We start from the raw sequence: 17,569 nt of genomic DNA, 5'->3' as shown, positions 1-17,569 counted from the left end.
ATGCGCTCGCTCGATGGTAAACTGAAAGTTTTAATCCGCCCAAATAAGATTTTATATTATTCATAAATAAACACATCTACGAGTGTCTAAGTATGTAGGCTAAATGTGTGCTCACATTGAAGTGTCAAATGCAACACTGCGTGCAATTTGCTGAGTGGTAAAATTTACTTGAGTGCATAAATGCATTTGCTGCTTGCAAATGATGATGACAGCACTCCGCAAGAGCTTGAAATAGTACAAATATGTAAGATGTATTATGCAACAACAACAGATACAACAACAACAACGACAATAATAATTTTAAGATGCAAATTCTAATTTACTACCGAAAAGCTCAACACTGCGCTAATGGAGGGAACTTGTGCTTTGATGGCTGAATGAAGGGGAGGCAAGTGGTAGACCTCATAAACTAGAAAAACCATTTTACTCGTATATTTGAGAGTGTGTGTGTATGTGTGCGATTTGCTGGAAGCATGTGCAACTGACAGGCACAGCTTTGGACTTATGCATGTGCACATACGGGTATTCTCGCATACTTCATACTTAAGGTGCAGGCGCAGGTACAAATAAAATAATATCTCACAGGAAAGTCTGCAAAGCGAAATTTGCTATCAGAAAATAGAATTCTAGCTGTGCAAGAAATAATTGAGTTGAACGGTATTAAAACGAAATTTCAGTACTAGAATAATATTTTGCCAAATACGTCAGGAAAATAAGTCACTTTAGAGAAGAACTCTACTAGTCTAAACACTGGTTCTGTAGTAAGACCTAATTTACCTAATTGAGAACTAGTTCAAAACCAGTGAAATTTGGTGTCAAAAATGTAAGTCGCTGTAGTAAAAAACTGAACTTGTCTAAAAATTGTTGGTTGAGTACTAGAACAATTTCACTAAATTTGAAACTAGTTGCGTACTAGTTCAAAACATGTGAAATTTGGTATAAAAAGAAGTTTCTATACTGAGAAATTGTTTGTTCAAAAACATATGGTTCGGTACTAAGATCATTTCACCAAATGGGAACTAGTTACTCACTAGTTCAAAACCAGTGAAATTCTATAACAGAAATGTTAGTCCTTGTAGAGAAAAATTGAACTTGTCTAAAAATTGGGGGTTCAGTACAATGACTATTTCACCAAATGGGAACTAGTTACTCACTAGTTCAAAACCAGTGAAGTTCGACATCAAACAAGTAAGTCGCTGTAGTAAAAAACTGAAACAAAACCAAAATGTCTGGTTCAGTGCTAGGATATTTTTACCCAATTGGGAACTAATATAGTTACTCACTAGTTCTAGAATTTCCTGATAAAAATGTAAGTCGCTGCAGTGAAAAACTGAGCCTGTTTAAAAACTCATGCTTCAGTACTAGCAACATTTCACCAAATAGGAACTAGTTACTCACTAGTTCAAAACCAGTGAAATCAGACTTCAGAAAAAAAGTTCCTATAGTGAAAAACTGAACTTGTTCAAAAAATGTATGGTTCAGTACTATGAACATTTCAGCAAATGGGAGCTAGTTACTCACTAGTTCGAAACTAGTCGAAATGTAAGTAGTACTTGGTAGTAGTTACAAAAGATCAAATTGTCAAACGGTATTAATCGAAAGCTTTCTACTTGTAGATACTTAAATGCTGAAACTCTGTAGACGTTCAGAAATCCCACAACTGTAGTGTCGAAAAGTTTACTCAATTCAAATATTTACCAGTTTTGACTTCAAAATTGTATATGCTAGTAGATAAGTTAAAATAATTTAGAAATCAAAGGAGCATAGGCGCACTTTTCGCTCTTTTATATCCCAATAATACATCCCTATCCACAAATATTGGGTTTTCCAAACAGAGGTGTTATTTTAATATTCAAAGAAAAATGTTATTTTTTAATATAAATGATCGGATGTTTATTTCATTATAAAGACGAAGGTATGCCGTTAATAGGGGAAAATAACTTCAGGCAAATGACCACCACGACCCTGCTTGCAAGACAATATCCTTTTCATGAAATTTTTCATAACCGAATTGCAAAGTGGCTGCCCTATGCACTCGATAGCCTCACGAATTCCATCTTTGAGGTCTTGAATCGACTCTGGGCTGTTGGCGTAGACCTTCTCTTTCACGTGGCCCCAAAGAAAAAAGCTCACTAGTTCTAGAATTTCCTGATAAAAATGTAAGTCGCTGCAGTGAAAAACTGAGCCTGTTTAAAAACTCATGCTTCAGTACTAGCAACATTTCACCAAAGAGGAACTAGTTACTCACTAGTTCAAAACCAGTGAAATCAGATTTTAGAAAAAAGTTCCTATAGTGAAAAACTGAACTTCTTCAAAAGATGTATGGTTCAGTACTATGAACATTTCAGCGAATAGAAACTAGTTACTCACTAGTTCGAAACTAGTCGAAATGTAAGTAGTACTTCTTACTGCAGTAGTTACAGAAGACCAAATTTTCAAACGGTATTAATCGAAAGCTTTCTACTGGTAGATACTTAAATGCTGAAACTCTGTAGACGTTCAGAAATCCCACAACTGTAGTGTCGAAAAGTTTACTCAATTCAAATATTTACCAGTTTTGACTTCAAAATTGTATATGCTAGTAGATAAGTTAAAATAATTTAGAAATCAAAGGAGCATATGCGCACTTTTCGCTCTTTTATATCCCAATAATGCATCCAAAACCACAAATATAGGGTTTTCCAAACAGAAGTGTTATTTTGATATTCACAGAAAACTGGGATTTTTCAATGTAAATGATCGGATGTTTCTTTCATTATAAGGAGCAAGGTATGCCGTTAATAGTGGAAAACAATATCAGTCAAATGACCACCACGACCCTGCTTACAGGACAACATCCTTTTCATGAAATTTTCCATAACCGAATTGCAAAGTGGCTGCCCTATGTCCTCGATAGCCTCACGAATTCCATCTTTAAAGTCGTGAATCGACCCTGTGCTGTTGGCGTAGACCTTCTCTTTCACGTGGTCCCAAAGAAAAAAGTCACAGGATGTTAAATCACAAAATCTCGGTAGCCAATTGTGATCCCCTTTTCGAGCGATAACACGGTTAGGAAACTTTTCGTGTAAAGATCAATGGTTTCGTTGCGTGCACGTGGCACGTAGCGCCGTCTTGTTGAAAATAAAAAATCGTTAAGCATCTCTCGATAGCGCAATCCATTCACCTGTAGCACCTGTTATTGGAAAACCCATATTTTGATTGGAATCCATTTCGTGTACATTTTGTGCGGTGCCCCTTTGGCAGCATAAATATGTTTATTTAGAGAGCAGACAGATACTCGTATACCTAACCGAAATTTCTCCAAGTTTGCATTTGAAAAAGAAAATTTCAACATTCGATCTCAAAATGTTATTGTAACCTATAGAAAAGCAGCAACTACGTACTAAGTAAATTTGTTTGAAAGTTTTTTTTTTGTAATTTTGTAATTTTGATTTAGTGGTTTAGTAGTCTGGTGTACAATCGAAAGGGAAAGCCACAATTGTCGGCGAAAGTTTTTTGGCGCCAAGCTAAGTCCATGATTTTAACTTTCTTTGCCTCTACGGTGGTTTCTTGTGATTTTGTGTTCGCCTTTTTTATTTGCTTTTGGCACCAAACTTAAAACAAGAATAATAAAACAGTAAATATTTACAGTCGGTTACATACACCGCAGAAACCTAGCGCCACATTCTTGACTGCCCGAACTCTAAGCTTTCAGAATGGAAATGTTATACTAACACAACTGTAATAAATTCAATAATGCATAATTTTAATAAATCACAAAAATATCAAAAAAAAAAAAAAAAGAAAAGAAAAGCGATAAAGTTTGTATTCGTTGGGCAAGTAAAATAAATTTAGCAGACAAATTTTGTGCCGGCATAATTTATTTCGTAGAACTGTAACGATTATCGTGGCTATGTACTGAGACTATGAATTACCGTTAGCGAAAGTTCTTTCAAAGTAATATTTTTTATGCTTTTCCTCTGCAAGGCGTAGTGGTCATTAGCGAACCACATTAACAAATATTAACTGCTTGTATACACGTATTCAACTATGTTTGTATGTGTATGAGTGCACTCTGTTCCATTGTGCTAAAAATTGAGAAAAAAGATTTATATTTTATTATGAAAAATGCTAATTTCGAGAAAACAAATAGTTTTACAAAACCTCAAGTAAATAGCTTTTCATTGAGAGAAATCGCTGCATGAGCAGGGAGAGAGGGTATAAGCGAACAGAAATGTTTTTTAGTGCCATGGATTAGCTGGCACAAAACGAACTTTACTACGGAGAAGCAATAAGCAGTGGCAGTGTTGAGGCAGCTTCACATTCAGATATGAGGTTGGACGTTATTGGAAGGAAATGATAATCGAGTACTCTGGAGAAAAAATTTTGGATTGGAAAGGCTCGGAGCTTCAGGAGCAATGACAAAAAAAATCTATTTTTTCAGAAAATTTCTAAATACTATACATATACTAAATTCCCAAATTCAGGTTATTAGAGAAGTAGAAACTCAACTCTAGACCCTAGATATACAGTCGTGGTCTTATAAATAGCACATTTAGACTTTGAAAGCAAAGAGTTGAATATGTTTTTAAATGAATATTTTTTATTGGGGAAAAAAGCAACATAAAAAATAAAAAACTTCTTTACTTCCACTTAAAAAAAAAAAATGGTCAAAGAGAATTTCAGTTCTGATTTAATTTACGAGAACATTGATAACTCACGAAACCTCCTGGACACATAAATATTACATTCCGAGAAATTCCAAATAAAAGCAAAAATAGTAAACAAATCAGATAGTTAAGTAACAATATTGTTTTACCAGACCAGCCGTCGCTCCATGCTTTCTATAAGCTTGTGGCATCTTTGCTTTGGAATCGAATACCAAGCCTCCTCAACTGCGGCCCACAAACCATCAAAATTTTTAAAATTTTTGTTAGCGATTTTGACCTTAACGATATTCCACAAATTTTCTGCATAAATGTCCAATCAAATGGCTCCATTTTATTCTGGAGTAAGTCCAGATACTGAAATCTATCCATTTTACCAACCACTCGACCAATCGGCCCAACACCATGCCAAGAAAAAGCTCCCCAAGCCATGATGCTTCCGCCGCCGTGTTTAATCGTATTTTTTGCGAATCTAGAATTTAGCGCTTGATTTTTTGGACGACGTACAATAGTTTTCCCATCTGGTCCCATCCCATTTATTTTGGTTTCGTCGGTCCAAAGTACGTTTTTCCAAAACTCAATAGATTTGTCTTTGTGGGCTTTTGCAAAGGCAAGTCGGTGCTTGATCTGTCTTTTTAAGAGGAGTGGTTTTTTTCTGCTTATGCGGCCAAATAGTTGGGTTTCATTAAGTCGCCTTCCGACAAGCTTTTTGGATACCCGTAGACCAGATTCTTGGTTTATTTTGAAGCATTATTTGCCGTGCCGACTTAAAAGGATCTGTTTTGCTCTTGGTTTTTTTCCGTTTTTTTGCTTAGATAGGATGAATCTTTCTTAACTAAATTAAGAGCAGTATAAACCATTTTCCGAGAGCACAGCATCATTTCAGCTATTTCTGCATAGCTTATTCCGTTTTGACTCATACGGTATATAAGAGCTCTTTTCTCCGGCGTGCAATGTATTCCACTTCCCATTTTTAGTAATTACTTTAAAATTTTAATTAAGAAACAAAAAATTATACTAAAAATCGTTGAAACATTATTGAAGTTTTACTCTCCGCTGCATAAGTTAAAATGTGCTATTTTTGCGTCCACTTCAAAACAGCAATAAGCATAAATAAAATAGAACGCGAAAGATTTTATCGAAAAGAAACGGTAAATTCCTCGCATAAATGTAAGCTTAATGACGGTAATAAATATAAACCAACAAATTTATTTGATCAAAGCAGAGTTCGTACTAAAAATTTAACTTAACAAATAAGATTCACATTTGTGCTATTTATCTGTCCATGGCTGTATAAGTATGTTTGCATTGGTGCCATGATGAACTGCAAATGGAAACTATGTATATACGAATGAACACTACTTGCTTTTTTAAAGCGACGCTCCGTTTGATTGAGCACTGGGTCAAGCCTATCTGGAGCTCCTGCTTGATAAAAGGGGTGGCACTTTGCCAAGATACATGTGAGCAAGCAAGTGAACAAGCGCCCAAGTGCCTGCAACTGCTAGTCACTTCTAATCAATAAAAAAATCGAGGATATGTGAGGATCTCTAAATCCTTTTGGTGAAAAGTACAAAGCGTTTCGTTGCCAACTGTCACGTAAAATTAATTAATTGGTCCACTGAATGAGGTAATGTTTTCCTTCCTTTAGGTTTAATTACAGCCAAAAATGATTTCCATTCTCTGTGCTTGGCAAACATGTAAATTAATCGAGATTTTTTATTTTATTTGCGTTTATGTCAGTTGGAGTAAGCAAGAATGTATTTATATACAGGGTGCATTAGGGTACTTCCCAAACAAAGTTACAGTTTACCCACCGAAATTATAAAGTTTATAATATTTTAAGACATGCGCCAAAAGAAAAATTCCGAAAAATACTAAGATTTACAGAAGCGGGACCGAGTTGAGCGTGAAATATCGAGTTCTTTTATTAATACAAATAAATTAGTTTTTAGAGTTACATTTTTCGATCACTTAAAATGGTAGAAAAACTTAAAAAAACAACTAAAAACTTATCAATGGAATCAGAAATATGAAATTTTGTATAACATTTTTGATTTTTCGGGAAGATAAGTTTAAGAAAAATTTAGCTAAATCTCTTCCGATTTAGACTTCTAGGGTACCACTGGTAAATTTTTTTCCCCGTCCTTTTTATTTCTTTTGACATTTTTCAACTCACGTTCCAGATTTTTTTTCTTATATCAATATTTTGTTTATGTTAAAAAAATTTAAATTTAAAATTTGATGCAGACCATTTAAATAAAAGTCTTCTATCAGCTTAGGGTGACTTTTTCGAAAAATCGTTTTTAGAAACTATTTTAATTTATGTATAAAAACTTCGACTTTCTAAATGTATTTCGAAATCTACTTACAGTTGGGTTCAAAATAATGGAGGCACTCTGAATTACCAAGCTTTAGCTATTTTTTCGGGAAAAATGTTTTTAGAAAGTAGTTTTATTTATAAAAACTTCGATTTTCTGAATATTTGTATTCCGAAACCTATTTACAGTTGTGTTCAAAATAATAGCAACGCGACGAAGTACCAAGTTTGAATTTTTTTTAACAAATATTTGTAATAACAAATTCTATTTATGAAAACCTCAATTTTTTAAATATATTCCGAAACATACTTACACCTGCGTTCAAAATAATAGAAACGCGGCGAATTACCGAGCTTCAGCTATGATTTGTTTTGGAAAAAATATTTTTAAAAACTAATTTTATTTATAAAAACTTCGATTTTCTGAATATTTGTATTCCGAAACCTAATTACAGTTGTGTTCAAAATAATAGCAACGCGACGAATTACCAAGCTTTAGCTATTTTTTTGGGAAAACTTTTTTTAAAAACCAAACCAAATCCAAAACTTACTTACAGTTGTGGTCAAAATAATGGAGTCACGCTGAATTACCAAGCTTTAGCCATTTTTTCGGATAAAATATTTTTAAAAACTAATTTTATTTATAAAACCTTCGATTTTCTAAATATTTATATTCCGAAACCTACTCACAGTTGTGTTCAAAATAATTTGGGCACGAAAAATGCCAAGCTTTAGCTATTTTTTCGAGAAAAATATTTTTAAAAACTAATTTTATTTTTAAAAACTTCGATTTTTTAAATAATTATTATTCGAAACCTACTTACAGTTGTGTTCAAAATAATAGAGACGCGACTTGGTAATTCGTTTAAATATTTTTTTCGAACAGATATTTGTAATAACTAATTCTATCTATGAAAACCTCAATTTTCTAAATATATTCCGAAACATACTTACACCTGCGTTCAAAATAATAGAAACGCGGTGAATTACCGAGCTTCAGCTATGATTTGTTTTGGAAAAATATTTTTAAAAACTTATGTTATTCATAAAAACTTCGACTTTCTAAATGTATTTCGAAACCTACTTACAGTTATGTTCAAAATAATAGAAATTTTACCAAGTTTCAATTTTTTTTATTTTGGAAAAAATATTTTTAAAAACCAATTTTATTTATAAAAACCTATATTTTAGGAATATATTCCGGAATCTGCATATACCTGTGTCCGAAATATTAGGAACGCGACGAATTACCTAGTTTAAGTAATTTTGTTTTTGACAATAATATTTTTAAAAACTTATTTTATTTATAAAAAAAAACGCATTTTTTGTGTGTCCTTTCAAAGCGAACCAGCCAACGTAAATCTTTACATTTTTCCGAAAATAGTTTTATTTAGCTGAAGCCTTAAAATTTAATAGATTTTTCAATTCCAATGGAAAAAGAGTAAAATTTGCTTGTTCTATAGAGAATGTTGCACCCTAATGAGAGTGTCCATGTTGAATTGTACACAACTCACGCAAATTTGTTTATTCAGCACTCAAACTCGCTGATGATATGAGTTATAACCCTCATAAATGTATAATACAAACAATAAAGCAACCATAACATCATGCAAATACGCACCCGTCCACACACACACACACAAACATACTCGTCCACTTGCTGCAACTACATATGCAAGCACAATAAGCATATTTTACATTTATGCATATGCATGGGCCTGAAATTGACACGAAAGTGTCAACTGCAATTTCATTACTGCTGTTGTTATAGCCATTGCCGTTGTCGTTTCGTTGTCGTTGGTGTTGTAGGTGCTGTGTGGTCGCCACTAGTAGCTCAAGTATTAGCGCACTCCTCCACTCGTGTTCGACCGCCTGCACAAGCCATTGCCTCCTGCGTTTACCATAATTCGCTCACTCATTCGCAATCATCACCGGCAACAAGCCTCGCTAACAGAAGTTTTGCTGCGCCAAATTGTAAACATTTATACATTTGCATATGTTCGTATGTATGTAGCTTTTTTGTATGTATGTATGTGTGTATGTGCCATTATTTAAGTGTCAGCAGCAAGCACACTCCTTTGTGTCCGCGTCCGTCACTTTGACTGTTGCTTTTGTCGTCCTTGTCGACGTCGTCGTCGTTGTCGGCCTCGTCATAGCTGTCAACTTGCTGGCACCGCTTTACATTGTTGATACTACGGTTCGTCGCTTCGCTTGTGATGTTAAATTTTAAAACATAAATTGTTTGTGTATGCATTTATTATAAATACATACGTGCATATGTACGTGTGCATGCAAATGCGCTGTTGCTGCCAGAATGTGACAATTGCCATGACAATTGTCGCCAAAGGAAACAAGAAATAAGCAAATGCGGTGATATTCCTTTAGTGACGGTGGTTGCCTTTTAATCGTCTTTTCCAAAAAAAAAAAAAAAAAAATTATTTCCAATACCAGTAGGTGGAATTTGTACTTTTCAAGCGATTATATGCACATAAGCCTGCCTTTTCTAGTCCACTTTCAAATTCTAAATATGTGTATTTCGAAGCCTACTGCACCTGAGTTCAAAATAATAGGAACGTGACGAATTGACGGTCAAGAGAGACGTGGCGTGGCGACCAAGTTTAACTACTTTTTTTGGTTTAATTTTTTTATATTTTCATGAAAGTATAATGTAATGCCTTCTATATACAAGAAAACTCATTATACTCAAAGTCCCAAACTGTATACAAAATTCACAAAAATTTAACAATTTTCCCAAAAAAAAAAAAAAAAGATCAAAACAATGCGAATTTCTAACTTTTACCAATTTAACAATTTTATGCTGACTCCGAACGGCAGATATTTTTTATGAAGAGCTTTTTCATGGCAGTGCCCAAAGGTTTGCCATTGGCTGCCATATTAGAAAAATATCAGCTCAGTCCATAAGTTCGTGCGTTTTTTAAAGGTGGTTTTAAAATTAATAAAAACGATGTTTAAAGTATTCATTAATCAATAATAAATTTTCCTTCATTATTTACAATGTCTTCCCAACGTTTAGGCAAATTTTTAATTCCCTGCTCAAAAACTTGTTTGTCCTTTGAGGAGTAGTTCTTGTTACTCATATGGCATTGAAGTCCACGGAAAAGGTGATAATCACAAAGTGCAATATACGCAAAGTATGGTGGAAGCGGCATTAGCTCCCATCCGAGCTCGTTCAGCTTGCCTAATGTTTACCTTGCGGTATGAGGTCTTGCGTTGTCGTGGTGAAACAAAACTTTGCGTCTATTCACTAAAGACGGTCGATTTTTGTTAAGTGCCTCATTCAGGTTTGATAGCTGAGGGGAATAATAATCAGCAGTTATCATCTGGTTTTGTTCCAGAAGTTCATAATTGGCGACGGAAAGTCTACACGGAACCCATTTTCCCAGCTTTGAAACCTTTCCCGACTGAACCAGGTGCCTGTGAACTGTTCAATGCAATGAATTTAACCTCTAAGCTATCATATCGACTGTCGGAGTTAAAGACTTCAGGACGACTAGCGCGCGGGGCATCCTCCACGTCGCAGTTACCACTTCGGAATTTTGGAAACCACTTTAGCGCAGTCCTTACATTCACGGTACCTCTCCGTGAACAGTGTTTATTTCTGCAGCAGCAGTTTTTGCATTTTTACCACTTTTATAAAAAAAATACAAAATATGCCTCTTATACGCGTTCGAAGATTCCATTTTATTTTTTAAACAACACGTGTGTCTATCCGCGATTAAAATCACTTGTTGAATGCACAATATATCAAAGAAAATATAAATAGTTCCATTATATTCCGCGAATAATTTTTTGTATGCAAAAAACGTACAAAAGTGAAATTATAGGTAAAATATGCACGAACCTATGGACTGACCTGATACTTTTTCCATCATTTTGCTGCTTCATGCACGGAGATTCGAGCCCACGCACTCCAGAATAGTAATCACGCACCATCCCATTCGGCTACGGCGGCCACACAGTTACGCAGTTTCTGTGTCCCATCCAAAATTAGTTTAACAAAGTGGAAAAGTGCTCGCTGATTTTTGACAATTCCGTTTTTTTACTCAAGGATCCAGCATTCACTTTTCCCTTTAAAAGACTCCCGAATATGTGCTTTTATTTTTTATTGAATGAGCAGCGGATTTTTATAGTTAAACGGCATAGAAAACTATGCGTTCTTACATTTTAGATTTGGGAAATCTTCAATAGTTCTACATAAAAAATCATAGGCAACATTTTTGTAGAACATTTTAACTCTCTAACTCTTCAATAGATGGGCCATTTTATTTTCTTTATATTTGAAACACCAAAACACACTCATAATAAAGGGGTCGAATTCATTGAAATTTACCAGAAAAATAATTCTTATAAAATTCTACTTAAATAATGTGCAAAAGATTGAAACTTTAACAACCACTAAAGAAAAATTCCGAGGTAAATTTTCAACTCTCCGATACAAGTAAATTTTCTTTAAGTGCTCTCTACCAGCGTCCATTCTCGGAACCTTTATATTTTGGCAAAAAAAAAAAACTTGAAGATAAAGCACCCAATGACACCAAAATACACCAATGGCACTACCGAGTAACAGGAGAGAAATTAAGAGGCTTTTCAACACTAGTTGAAACGTGGTTTTCCGTGCCAAGTGTGAACATTTTTTTTACGTACCCATTCAAATAGAAATGTAATTGTGTGGGAAAATAATTTTTCCAGCAAATCCATTTTTATTAGATTTTTATAAATTTTTCGCTTTTCTTGAAAGAAATCGAACATATTTTAGTATTTTGTAAACTTTCTAATATACTAGACTTATGTTATGTCACCCAAAGAGGATCCATGTGTACCACCATGTATCACCCTGTACTCAGGTGGTTACGATTGAAAGTGTCTGGGAGGCAGTATGTAGCTGACTGAGGCTAAAACTCCATCTCGAGGGGATACAAGCTCAGATTTGCCAACTGAATAAAGCGCAAAAAGCGCCTGAAATGTTTCTTATGGAGTTCTAACTTAAGGCCTGATGCCCACTAACCATAAAATGTAAAAAATTATAATTAATTAAAAAAAAAAAAGATCGGTTTTGAGCTTCAAGTTCAGATCAAGTTTCTTGCGATATTTCCGGTATGCATTTGAATATTTTGTTTAACGACTGAGCAAATATTTCTAAACCATATATTTATACCTATTTCATCTATATATTAAAATACTACGGAACGATATTCTGTTGATGTCGAGTGTTCTAACAACTTTTCATATAAAAACTGAAGTTACGATAAAACAAGCAAACAAATAAAAAATATTTTAGAGATATGTATAAAAAGTTGTTGCTAGAAACAGTATTTGTAGTTTTAGATAGCATCGTTAATTATGATTTGCTGAACGCTTCAGTGCACATATTCTGTATAATTTATATTATTTTTTATATTTGTATTCATTTTATTTTTTTCTTATATGAAAATATATGATTTGCCAGCATTTTGTGAATGAAAAACCTCATTTATATGATTTTATGTGATAGCTAAATATACGGGGTGGCACAAAAATGGTCATCCAATTTGGTTGTTGAATAACTTTTTTATTAAATAGAGTGATAAAAATCTGTTTTTACCTTTACGCGCTCCATTGCTTGTTTGTTTGTACACCGCAGCTGTCTGCTGACGTACGGCGCCATTTACAAAATTTATATATCTTCCGTTTGGGTGATTAATTTTAAGCCACCCTGTATGTAATAGTATATTTAAGTACTATAATTTTGAGTTACTCAACGAACTTGTTGAATTTATATTATTTTTAATGAATCGAATATAATAAAATGCAAACCCACATAGGAAAATAAAAGCTTTTGACAAAATTGCTTGTTTTGGCTTACCAATTTCTAGCAGTAAAGCACTAAAATGCTCAGTTGCAATGGAATATTTGAATTTTTAAATGCTCATAGCTGCAGCTGATAATTTAAGCTGGAAACAATTAAAATATAAAAATGTTTCATATAAAATGTTGCCATAAAATATTATTGGTATACCTTTTTTTTATGAAAACTTGGTATACAAATCTAAAACAACCTTCATCAATTTTTATAAAAAATTAGTATACATTTTTTTGTAATAAATTATGTATAAAATTATTTGTAAAAATTATTATAACATTTTCTTATACAAAATTGATACTTATTTTCTATAAAAATTGGTATACATCTTTTTTTTATCACAAATTTACAGTTTTTTCATAAAAAATTAGTTTCAAATTTTAAATTGTAAAATTTTTTACACAAAGTTATTTTAGAAGTCTTTTATAAAAAATATAAAATTAATACCACGAAATTAGTAGGTATAAAATATGTTGATAAAAACTTAGTATACAAATTTAATAAAAAAAATTTTAAACTTTACATAAATTTTTAATAAAAAAATTGTATAACACTTTTTACAAAGAATTTTATAATTTTTTGCAATAAAATTGAGCACTAATTTTTTATAAAAATGGATATAGTTTTTTTATGAAAATGTGTAGACCAATTTTTTGTCAAAATATTTTATAAACATTTTTTTTAAATGTATACAAATTTCATAAAAATTTTTTTTTAATAAATTAAAAACAGAATTTAAAAAAATATTGTGATAAAAACTTGGTCTACAAATTTCTTATAAACAAACTCCATCAATTTTTACAAAAAATTAGTTTACAATTTTTTATAAAAAATTATAAAAATCTTTGTAAAAAGTATTTTAAAATTTTTTTTTATTAAAACTTGATATACAGCTGCGGTCAATATATAATAGTAGCACCACACACAAATTTATACTGACTCCATTTACACTGTTTAACTGTTGGGCCGATTCAACTCAAAACAAAATAATAAATTCTTTGATGTTAATGGTTTATTATCATAAAAACATTATTTGGTTTTTTTCAACAGTTTATAATGCGCTAATTAATTTAAACAAACAATTTTTAAACTACACAGTCAAAATAATAGCATTTCAGCACTCAAAAAATTTCACTCAGATATCTTGTAGATAAATTATTTGTATGGTTTCAATACTTTGCCCTTTGCGCTTCCCCTTTGTTTGCTATTACCGCGGCACAACGCCTTCCCATGGACTCCTCTAAATGTTGGCATCTTTCAACATTGATGGAAGTCCAAATTTTCTGCACAGCCTCCCAGAGCCCTTCAACGCTTGTTGGTTTATTGTGGATACACTCTTCTTTATGCCCGTCCACAGATTTTCGATAGGGTTCAAATCTGGGGACTGTGCAGGCCACTCCATTACATTGATAGAGTTATCATTGAACCATTTTTTTGCCCTTTTGCTGGTGCGTTTGGGGTCATTGTTTTGCTGGAAGACCCACATCAGCGGCATTTCGTAGGAAGCATACGGCAGCATAATTTCATCAAGGATTTTTACATAAACCGATGTATACACAACGGTTTTGATCAAAAATATAGGGTCCACACCTTGAAATGAGAAGCAACCCCATACCATAATACTATGACCTTCGCTGTTAGGTGGCCTACGGACAAAACATCTGGAACCCTTTCCACCAAAAAGTACAATTTTGGATTCGTCAATCCATAGCACATTTCTCCACTTTTCCTTTGGCCAATTTAGATGTGCTTCCGTTTAGCAACATGCCTAGAGGAAAGGAGCGGCACTTCTCGAAGACTACAGGCATTGAGGCTGTTGTCTCGAAGTCTGCGGCGAATAGTTTCCACGCTTGCCGGTACATCCAATATGTTTTTGAGCTCTGTAGCTGTCATAAAGGGATTTGCTTTAGTCGTCCGTACTAAACGTTTTACTATTAAGGGTCACAAAACTCACTTCCACGCTACCACGGGATTCAACTTTTTGCTCATATCTTAGGGCATTTATTATCATTTTATTGGAACAGCCCAGCAATTCCCTTATTTGGGAATACGATTTACCCTCGGACACACATTTTTTTAATAGTCCACGTTTTTCAGGGGAACAATACTTTCCGCGACCCATAACTATACAATTTTATAATGTTATTACACGATTTTATAGAAAGTATTTAAAAAAAAATTTATTACCTTCACTTTCTTTCCAAAAAAACTGGTGCTATTTTATTAACTGCACAAAATGATAAGAGCTGACAAAAGATCTTTTATAACTGATTAACAGTTACGAAATTTGACAACAAATGCACACACTCCGAGATAGCAAAAAAAATATAACTGTTTTTTACACTCCAAAAAATAATATAGTAAATAGGTGAAATTTTTACATCTTTCGAATCAGAATATTGCAACTGGTGCTATTATATTGACCGGCACTGTATATTGAACTGGATTATACTTGAATTGGTATAACATTTTTTTTATAAAAAATTAGTACACAAAATTTTTATAAAAAAACTATAAAATTCTTTAAAAAATTATTTTGAAACTAAAAAATAGTAATAAATTCATCAAAAATTAATATAAAATATTTAGATAGAAATTGGTATACATATTTTTGTGAAAAATTAGTATAAAATGTTTTTATAAAAAATTAGTATAAAAAGTTGTGATAAAAATTGGTATACACATTTTTATGAAAAATTAGTATCTATAAAATTTTTAAAAGAAATTAGTATAAAATGTTTTTAAAAAAAATTAATAATACTGCTCAAAAAGCTGAGGTCAAATTTTGTTCTTTTGTCGAAAGCAACCATAAATGATACGCGTACGAGTATCTACTAAAAATCATTAAAATATAAAAATAACTAAAAAACGCATAATTTTTTACACTAAGCAACATGAATTTTTCTTGGCTCTCGCTATTTGTTTCTTATGTAGCTCGATCCATAAACCAAGAATAGCAATAAAAAAAATTTTTAAATATCTAATTTTATTGCGTTTTTTCAAGGAGGTAGCAAATATATAAGTACATACATGTGCCCATTTTTTACTAATTATTTTCTTATTTTTTCGATACGCACCTCCAGCCTCAAACGAAAGTGTACGCAACAATACTGAAATTTTTTTTTCTTAATTTTTTTTTAAAGAGTATAGTCCATACTGCAAAACTCATATTTTATACAAAGTTTCAAACTTTGTACATAATTTAATTTTTATCAAATAGCTCCATTCATAGCCGATTCAATTTTAATATAATGGGTTTTTCAGTAAGAGCGCTTCAACTTTTGAACTTTTTTGAATAAAACACAAACGGTTTGACTTTTTAACTAGCTTTTTTTTTATTATCGAGTTTGAACATATACATTTAAGTATGAAATTCGATTTCTTTTGCATGACCACCGCGTGCACGTTTTACGAAGTCCAATCGTTGAACCCAATTTTCGACCACTCTTTTGCATAAATCGGCCGAAATTCCAGCAATTTCGCGTTCAATATTGGCTCTGAGCTCACAAATCGTCGCCGGCTTGTTACTGTAGACCAATGACTTCACAAAACTCCAAAACGGGACGGCTTGTTAAATGGACCGTAAAATGGCCGTAATGCTCTTAAAGTAGCAGCAACAGAACGATTATTTTCATAAAAAATTTGCACGATTTGCAATCGTTGCTCAAGTGTGTAGCGTTCCATGATGAAATGTATACTAATGAAGTTTACAAATGACAAGCGAAAAAGAAAAAATATTGGGTCGTTCGCCCTCCCTATCGGAAAAAAGTTGAAGCGCACCTATTGAATAACCCTATAGTAAAGGGCAAGTTCTAAGTGACTTCAAATTGGCTTTGATTTTTGACAATTTTTTCGCTGATGCGTTGTGGATTTTCTCCATATAACAAATGCACGAAATCTTTAATATGAAAATAAATAGTCAAAACGTGTCAATACTAGGTTGTTCAACAAATTTTGCGGTTTGATTAGAAAAACATTATTTTTTTATTCAGCATAGTCTCACTAAACATCAACACATTTGTTTCAATGAGATTCCATTTTATGAATTCCATTCCTGAAGTGAGAATCTGCAAAAATGAGTGCTGCAAAGTACGCTTCCACAGCTGTTAAGACCTCATCATTTTATGAAAAACGCTTCTCACGCATGCAGGTTTTTAGGATCTCCCAACAGATGGAAGTCCCTAGGGGCAAAATCTGGTGAATACGCTAGATGAATCAACAATTTGAACTTTAGTTCATGGATTTTAGCCATTGTGAAAATGCTTTTGTGACACATTGCGGAGTCCTCATGACAAATAATTTTTTTCTTTTGCAAACTGGCTCCTTTTTCATGCATTTTTTCCCTCAGCTGGAAAAAGAGAAAAATTAGTTCAGATTGAAAAAGTTAGTAGCAAAGTTTACGCTTTCCAAAAAACGAAAAGGAAAAATTAATTGGAGAAATTAATGCGTGTTTTATTTATAGTCGACTTTAATAAAAAAAAAATAAAAAATGGAGGTAGACTACAATATTAAAAAAAAATGGTGGAAAAAAATGTAGCTATGATACTAATGTTTTTTCGGTTTTTGTTCATTAGGAGACCGAACTACATAAGTTACAAATAGTCACTGTTTGAAATGGATTTAATTTTTATTTTTTTGGTTTTGTTGCTTAGTGTAATTGAATGCCTCGCTACACTTATAAAATAAAAAGGTATAATTAAAAAAATTAAAGTAGTAATTAAACGTATAATTAGCGTTTATTCATAA

At 32.7% G+C, this 17,569-nt stretch overlaps 1 protein-coding gene across 6 annotated transcripts in view; it reads left to right on the top strand.

The window, feature by feature from the left end:
• LOC128858087 (neurobeachin-like) overlaps positions 1–17,569 on the top strand; it is a 224,683-nt gene that overhangs the window by 159,284 nt on the left and 47,830 nt on the right. The gene's annotated exons all lie outside the window — the stretch shown is intronic.

Source organism: Anastrepha ludens, chromosome 3 (assembly GCF_028408465.1).
Source record: "Anastrepha ludens isolate Willacy chromosome 3, idAnaLude1.1, whole genome shotgun sequence".
Taxonomy (NCBI): domain Eukaryota; kingdom Metazoa; phylum Arthropoda; class Insecta; order Diptera; family Tephritidae; genus Anastrepha; species Anastrepha ludens.
Note: the sequence above shows the minus strand (reverse complement) of the source record. Positions and strands in the feature narration are given on the sequence as shown.